Source organism: Gorilla gorilla, chromosome 2, assembly GCF_029281585.2.
Source record: "Gorilla gorilla gorilla isolate KB3781 chromosome 2, NHGRI_mGorGor1-v2.1_pri, whole genome shotgun sequence".
NCBI classification, from domain to species: Eukaryota; Metazoa; Chordata; class Mammalia; order Primates; family Hominidae; genus Gorilla; species Gorilla gorilla.
The window spans coordinates 190,539,267-190,545,897 of record NC_086017.1 but is presented as its reverse complement, the minus strand read 5'-3'; the positions used below and the strand labels follow the sequence as shown (position 1 = coordinate 190,545,897).

The window sequence follows — 6,631 nt, the reverse complement described above, 5'->3', positions numbered from 1 at the left end:
TGGCCATTTATTTGGAGGCAGGCTTCGTGCAAACATCACTTCATTTAATATGCTTAGCACCTTTATGAGGCAGGTATCAGTATCTTTATTTTGGCGATGACGAAACTTAGGCCCGAGACGGTACACGGTCCTACAACTAGTGATGGAAGAGCGGGGACTGCAACGCAAGGTTGTGCAACTCTGGGCTTCAGTTTACTTTCTGACATTTAGAATTCCAGAATGGGAAACCTAAATGGGACCTTTGGGGTCTTCTAGCTCTGCCCTTCGATCCTGCTAACAAGCAAACTGGCGCCTGTCACCGCCGGAAAGGAAACTGGCCACGCCACTTAGACGGGCGCTACTTAGCAGCGTGCCCCGGCGCCACACCAACAAGAAAACGAAACCGCCCGGGAATGAATGTTTTTCTTCTCCTTCTGGCAGGAAACGAGAGAGAAAATAGGAAGCAGAAGCTGCGCGCGGCGCCCGCTCCCTTCGCCCCCCGCCCGGGCTGCGCGCGCTCCGAGGGTCTGCGCGTCCCCGGCACGTCCCCGCCGGGCCCGCGCGCCTCGTGCCTCGCGCCTCGCGCCTCCAGCCACGTCCCCGCCCCGGCTCCGGCGCGCCGCGGAGTTGGCTGCTGGGAGGTGCGGGACTGGGTGTGGCCGGCGGCTCTGGTCTCGGCGGTGTGCTGAGCTCTCCACGCCGGCTCCGCGCTCCAGGGGCTGCTGAGCGCCCAGCGGACCCCGGCAGCGCGCGGTCGACGCGGGCCCGAGCTCCCTCCAGGTAGGCGGCGAGCTCGCGAGCGGCGGCTCGTCGGTGCGCCCCGCGAAGCGATCCCGGGCTTCTCGCAGGGACGTGGGGCGCCGCGAGCCACCCCTGCGGAACGGGGCCCGGGTGACGGCGCGGGGCGGGGCGGGTCTCCCCTGGCTCCGAGACTGAGGGCTCGGGCGGCCGACGCTGCCCGGGAGGGACGGGGAGGGCGCGCCTGTGTCGCGCCCCGCTGCCGCGCGGGAACTGGCCCCACGACCGCCGGCGCAGGCACTTCCCGGGCGGTCCAGACCGCTCGCCCCGGGCAGCGAGGAACGGTCGGCGGTCCAAGTCCTGCAGACCCCCGGGTTTCTCGTCACTCCCCGAGGCCTCCTTCCAGGAACTCAGAGCACGAGCCCGTGCGTGCCCCCAAAATAGCGGGTATTCGGGACTGCCCAGCAGGGCTGTTGGGTGGAGAGTGCTGGGAAGACTCATAAAAGTTCTACGCTGAGTCCAAAATTAGTCCAGTGGTTTTGTTTCAGATTTATTTTGGAAATGATACAATGTCCAGAGTTTGGGGATGAGAGGGGATTGATGAATTTTGAATACTTGTGAGTTCAGTACAATAAAAAGTGTTTTCCTTTTCTCTCCACCTTTTTGTGCTTCAGAACACAGATGATTGCCATATACTTTGATATGTATTGCTATTCGCTAAGGGAACATTGAATTTTCAAAAGTTTAAAACCAGGCTTTCATTTGTTTATACAAGCAATACTTTGTTATTTTGCGTCTCCTTGTGTTCCCTTTTCTCCCACTCCTTCCCTTTCTCTTTCCATAAAGGATAAGGATGCATCTTTCTCCCTCTCAGCCACCGACAAAGTAGCTTGGCGTGTGGATTAGCGGGAAGTTTTCTTAAAACGTTCAAAATTTAATTGTTGATTAGAACTTTTATTATGAGTCCGTCTCAGTGTTGCAAACAGAGTTTATGACCATTAAGTACATCTTCTAGGACAGAGACAGAACACACGCTACTTAATTTAAGATGGGAGGGAAGTTATTTCTAGTCGGAGAGGAGAACGGCTGATTAGGTGCATTCAAAATTGTGTGCTTTGAGTCTCTGCCGTTGTTCATTTTAATACTCTTCAGTGTGGGGCTTTTGGTTTACTACTGATCCTAGGCTCTGAAAATTTACTGTATATTTCAGTATGTGGCTTAAAGACATTTTAAGATTTTCCATGTTGCATTTTGGTTTGTAGATGAATTTGAAACTGAAATAGAAACTTTTAAAATATCATCTTATTGACCGTTGTCAACCCTCTGTATATACATTTATAAAACTGATTGATACAGCTTGTGATATTTTAGGTTGGTTCAACTCTTTGTGGGCCCATAAACATTACTTAGGAAGTTATTCCGAGTCATTGGCCTTTGTTAACCTGTAGAATTGTTTCTTTTAAACAATTGGCATGTAAGTATGTCAGCACATACTTTTACACTTTAAAAATAGACTCTGGGGCAATTTGAAAATTAAGAATTGGAACTAAGTGTTGGACATTCTTCTGCCCTTACCAAATACTGCCTGAGATGGTGTGATTTCTCTTAGGCGTGTTATTGAAGTCAGCTGGCTGTATCATCGGTTTCTTTACCTTGCTGACTATTTTAATCTGCGTCTGTTATGGACTTCTTTATTGAAATATCTCTTCTGGGCTGGGGCAGTGCTGTAAGTTATTCTACTTCTATCTCACAGTAACACCATTATCTACTTCCACAGGTAAGGAAATTGTGAGGTTTTAAGTAACTTGGCAGTGGTCATGTAGGCGTTAGGTAACTCAACTGGGATTCGAAGCAAGACCCCTCTGTTTCCAAAGTCCATGTTCTTTCCCCTGAGCCATATTAACTTAGTTCGAGGGCATGAGGAGTGACCCTCAGTTACTCATTAGCATGTGTGTAAAATATCCAAGAGATGCCAGAAACATGTTTGTTTTTCCAGCATGATCATTATTGTCTGTCCCATGTTTTTATACAGCTCCTCACATCAGCCATTCTCTTCTCACCACTCTACTCCTAGTTAAATGTCTTGTTCCAAGTTCAAAACCTCCCTTTTGCCAGGGCACAGTGTATCCTATTGATATTAATAGGTAGTGATGGCTTAATTATCTTGATAAAATAATAGCTCCATTTTAACGTGGGTTCTCTAGAGATAGAGTTATAACTAATTTGGAAGGTTACAAACAGGATTGCAGTCTATTTTGGGATATGAGAACGCTTTGATATCCCTCAAATTAAACTAGAGGATATTTTGATGGATATTTCCCTCTGCAATTTATCATACTCTCTCCTGCACCTTCAATTTGTCAGTTACTACAGAATCATTTACATTATTGTACAGTCTACCATGTTAAAATTGTTTCTTGATCCAGTGTTCTGCTTCAGTGACTGCCTCATTTCTTTTTATTTATTTATTTTTATAAATAGAAGCGGGATCTCACTGTGTTGCCCAGGCTGGTCTTGAACTCTTGGGCTCAAGCAATCCACCCATCTCAGCCTCCCAAAGTGTTAGGATTACAGGTGTGAGCCACGGCGTCTGGCCCTGCCTCATTTCTCTACCTCACCTTGAGGAAGCGTAGTTTTTTGACAGAACAAAAAATAAATACAGGAGCGATAACCAGAAACTAATTAGTTACCTACAGGCACCGGGTAGGAACTGAGTAAATGGGAACAACAGAAGGAATGGCCTTGTTCTGAATATACTTTTTTGCATAGTTTTGAGTTTTGGAAACTGTTAGTCTTTTTTATGTTCAAAAATAAAATTAACAAGATGTGGAGAGTGGGACTCCAAAACAATACAAACAGCAACAACAAACCATGTATTTATGTGAATAATATAAACTCCCAGAAGAAAAAAAAAAACCAAGTAAGTTTTGAGCACAGGATTAAAGATTAAAGAACTGAAAAAATAATCTTGAACTCTGTGTAGTAGGCTATTATTTGTATGGTAGAGGTGTAGCAATTCTGAAACTATTTTGTGTGCATTATAGGATTGAGCAAATGAGTAAATTCATTGATATTTTGGGAACTGGGGTTTTCAATGTGGAAGAAGAGAAATAAAAATATGAAACAGGCCAGGCGTGGTGGCTCACACCTGTAATCCCAGCACTGGGAGAAATGAAAAATTAAAAATAAAACTTCAAACAATAACAATGCAGGTTTGCTTCAAAAAGAAAATCTTTGAAAGACTCCATGTAGGCTGTCTCTACTCCTTATCTGCCATCTTCTGAACCCGCTTCAGAGACACATTATCCCTCCTACTCCATGAAACAATTCTTCTCCAGGTCACCAGGGATGTCAGTCTTGCCAAACTGGATCTTCAGCCACATTTGACACAGGCAACAGATAACTCCTTCCTTATCAAAATGTTGTTTCCCCTTGGCTTCTGGGACACCGCTCTTTCTGATTTTCATCCTGCCTCATTGGCTACAGTTTCTCATTCTTCTCCATCTCAGTCACCATCCACCAGTTGCTCAGGCTAAAAATTCTAATTCCCCTATTTCACTCATTCTAAATCTATTCCTTCAACAGCAAGTATTATGAGCTCTACCTTCAAAATCACTGCAGATTGGACCATCTTTTTTAAAAAGTTAATTTGACCATTCCTATCACCTGCACTGCCACCACCACCCTGGTGTCAAACTGTATTCTTCCCTGGCCTGGATGACTGCAGGAGCCCCCCAACTGGTTTGTCAGCTTCCACTCTCTGTCTCCCACCAGACAGCATGAACTTTACAAGAGGTAAATCAAAGCAGGTTATATCTCAGTCGTCAGAACCCATTATTGTTAGATAAAATAACGTTTTAGCCAGGCATGGTGGTGCATATCTGTGGTCTCAGCTACATGGGAGTCTGAGGCGGGAGGATTGCTTGAGTCCAGGAGGTCAAAGTTGCAGTGAGCCATGTTTGTGCCTGGGCAATAGAGTGAGACCCCATCTGAAAAAAAAATCAGGATTTTTTTTTTTTTGCCATGATCAAGAGACTGTGACTGGGCTCTGGCACACCCTTCTAGTCTCATCTGCTGCTCTCTGCCCTGCTCACTCTCTTCCAGCCTCGCCATCGTCACTGCTGTAGGTCCAGCACGTCAGGTTAGTTTTTGCCTGGGCCTTTGCTTGCTGTTCTGCCTGGAATGCTTTCTCCCAATGAAGACATAGCTCATCCTCTCATTTCATTCAGTCCTTACTTAATTTATTTGAAAATAGCCTTCCTCTTCACCCTCTAACCTCTTGAAGTTCTTGCAGTTTTTTTCTTGCATACGACTTATCTGTACTTAAAATTATGTTATTGATGTGCTGTATTATTTATCTCCTAGACAGATACAGAACAAAGCACTGTGGCAATGGGAAGTTTTGTTTTGTTTACTGCCGAATCTCTAGAGCCTAGAATATGTTTGGCACATGGTCGGGACTCAGATATTTGTTGAATGAAGGAATGAATGCATGAATTAATATTTGTTGTATCTTAGCTAATGCCATTTCAAATGGAGAAGACAGTTTCTAGAGAATCTTACAGCGTTAGTGCTACGTAAGGTGTTTGGTGATGCTGCTACAGCTTCTCTGAAAGCTAACAAGTTACCAACTTTGAGTGTTTTCACGTTATCACCTTTCTTTTGTGTGCCCTCTGGTGGAGTGATGATAATAAGCAGCAAGTGAGTAGAACAGGTCAAATAGAAACTAAAATGCAAGAACTTAGATCACAAACTGGATGATTAACTTAAAAAAACAGATTTGAAAATTTTAACTTTAGTTAAGCCTCCTGAATAATTATAATAAGATTAGAAAGAATGAAAAGAAAATGAGCCACAGATTTGAAGAGAGATCTGGCTTAGGATGAAAAAATAACCTATTGAGCACACCCAAAATGTTTGGATCTCTTAAAAGAATTCCTGCTTAAATATACTTCTGTCCCTTGAAGTATTTTAATATTTTTCCATCTTTAGTTCAAAGACCTCTTTCTCTCAACTGTAGTAATAATTTCAGTGAGCGTTTATTGACTACCATGTGTCGGTTAACGTACACAAGTGGTGAAGCCAGTGTTCAAACTCCAGCAGTGGAGGATCAGAGTCAGTGCCCTAAATCATCATGCTTCACTACCACCTTTGTGCCAAGGTCCTGTGGATGGTACAGGGACCGGAGAATTTCCTTTGGAGCAATAGTTATGGACAGAAAAATGCTTGGTAAGTTCACAGTGTGTGTTCCACAGTTCCATTTTCCAGTATGTTTATAGAGAGCCTTTTCTTCCAGAATTGCTGAAAGATGTGTTATTTTATCTTTTTTGAAATAGAAATCACATGAAATGTTTCTACACTCAGATGCTACTGACTTGCTGAAATAATATAAAGTTTCTCTTAGTGTATATATTTCATATTTATGGCAGTAACAGCTTAATTGTTCCTCCACTTTTGGCTTTAGCAGGGTTTGTTCATATACTGTATAGTTATTACAAAGGAAATGTAGTATACCTTACTGGGTAAGGACAAACTCCCACTGAGATGCTTATCTTACTTGCAGTAGGAACCCTCTAAAAAAGAATTCGCTCAGAAGATATTATTCTTAGTATCTCTGCAAGTCAGAGCGCTGTCTTCTTAATAGCTGCATAATATTTCATTGTATGAATGCATCATAACTACTCTCCTATTTATATTTTTAATTTGTTGTCATATATACAATTGGTTAATGAATATCCTTAAACATTAATTCTTACCTATTATTCAAAAGTGTTGGCCAGTTGCAGTGGCTCATGCCTGTAATCCCAGTACTTTGGGAGGCTGAGGCAGGCAGATCACTTGAGCCTAGGAGTTTAAGACCAGCCTGGGCAGCATGGTGAAACCCCATCTCTACAAAAAAATACAAAAATTAGCC

General features: G+C 43.7%; 1 protein-coding gene across 7 annotated transcripts in view; it reads left to right on the top strand.

The window, feature by feature from the left end:
- The first annotated feature begins 221 nt into the window (after positions 1-221).
- Positions 222-6,631, top strand: part of GNB4 (G protein subunit beta 4) — a 54,578-nt gene continuing 48,168 nt past the window's right edge. For 2 of the 7 annotated variants that reach the window (XM_055381807.2, XM_055381809.2), the window contains exon 1: positions 330-759. The gene's annotated coding sequence lies outside the window, so the exon portion shown is untranslated. Of the gene's footprint in view, positions 760-903; positions 1,143-5,671; positions 5,947-6,631 lie in introns of those variants that run through there. The other 5 variants (XM_063704401.1, XM_063704402.1, XM_019024215.4 and 2 more) reach the window with 4 other exon arrangements.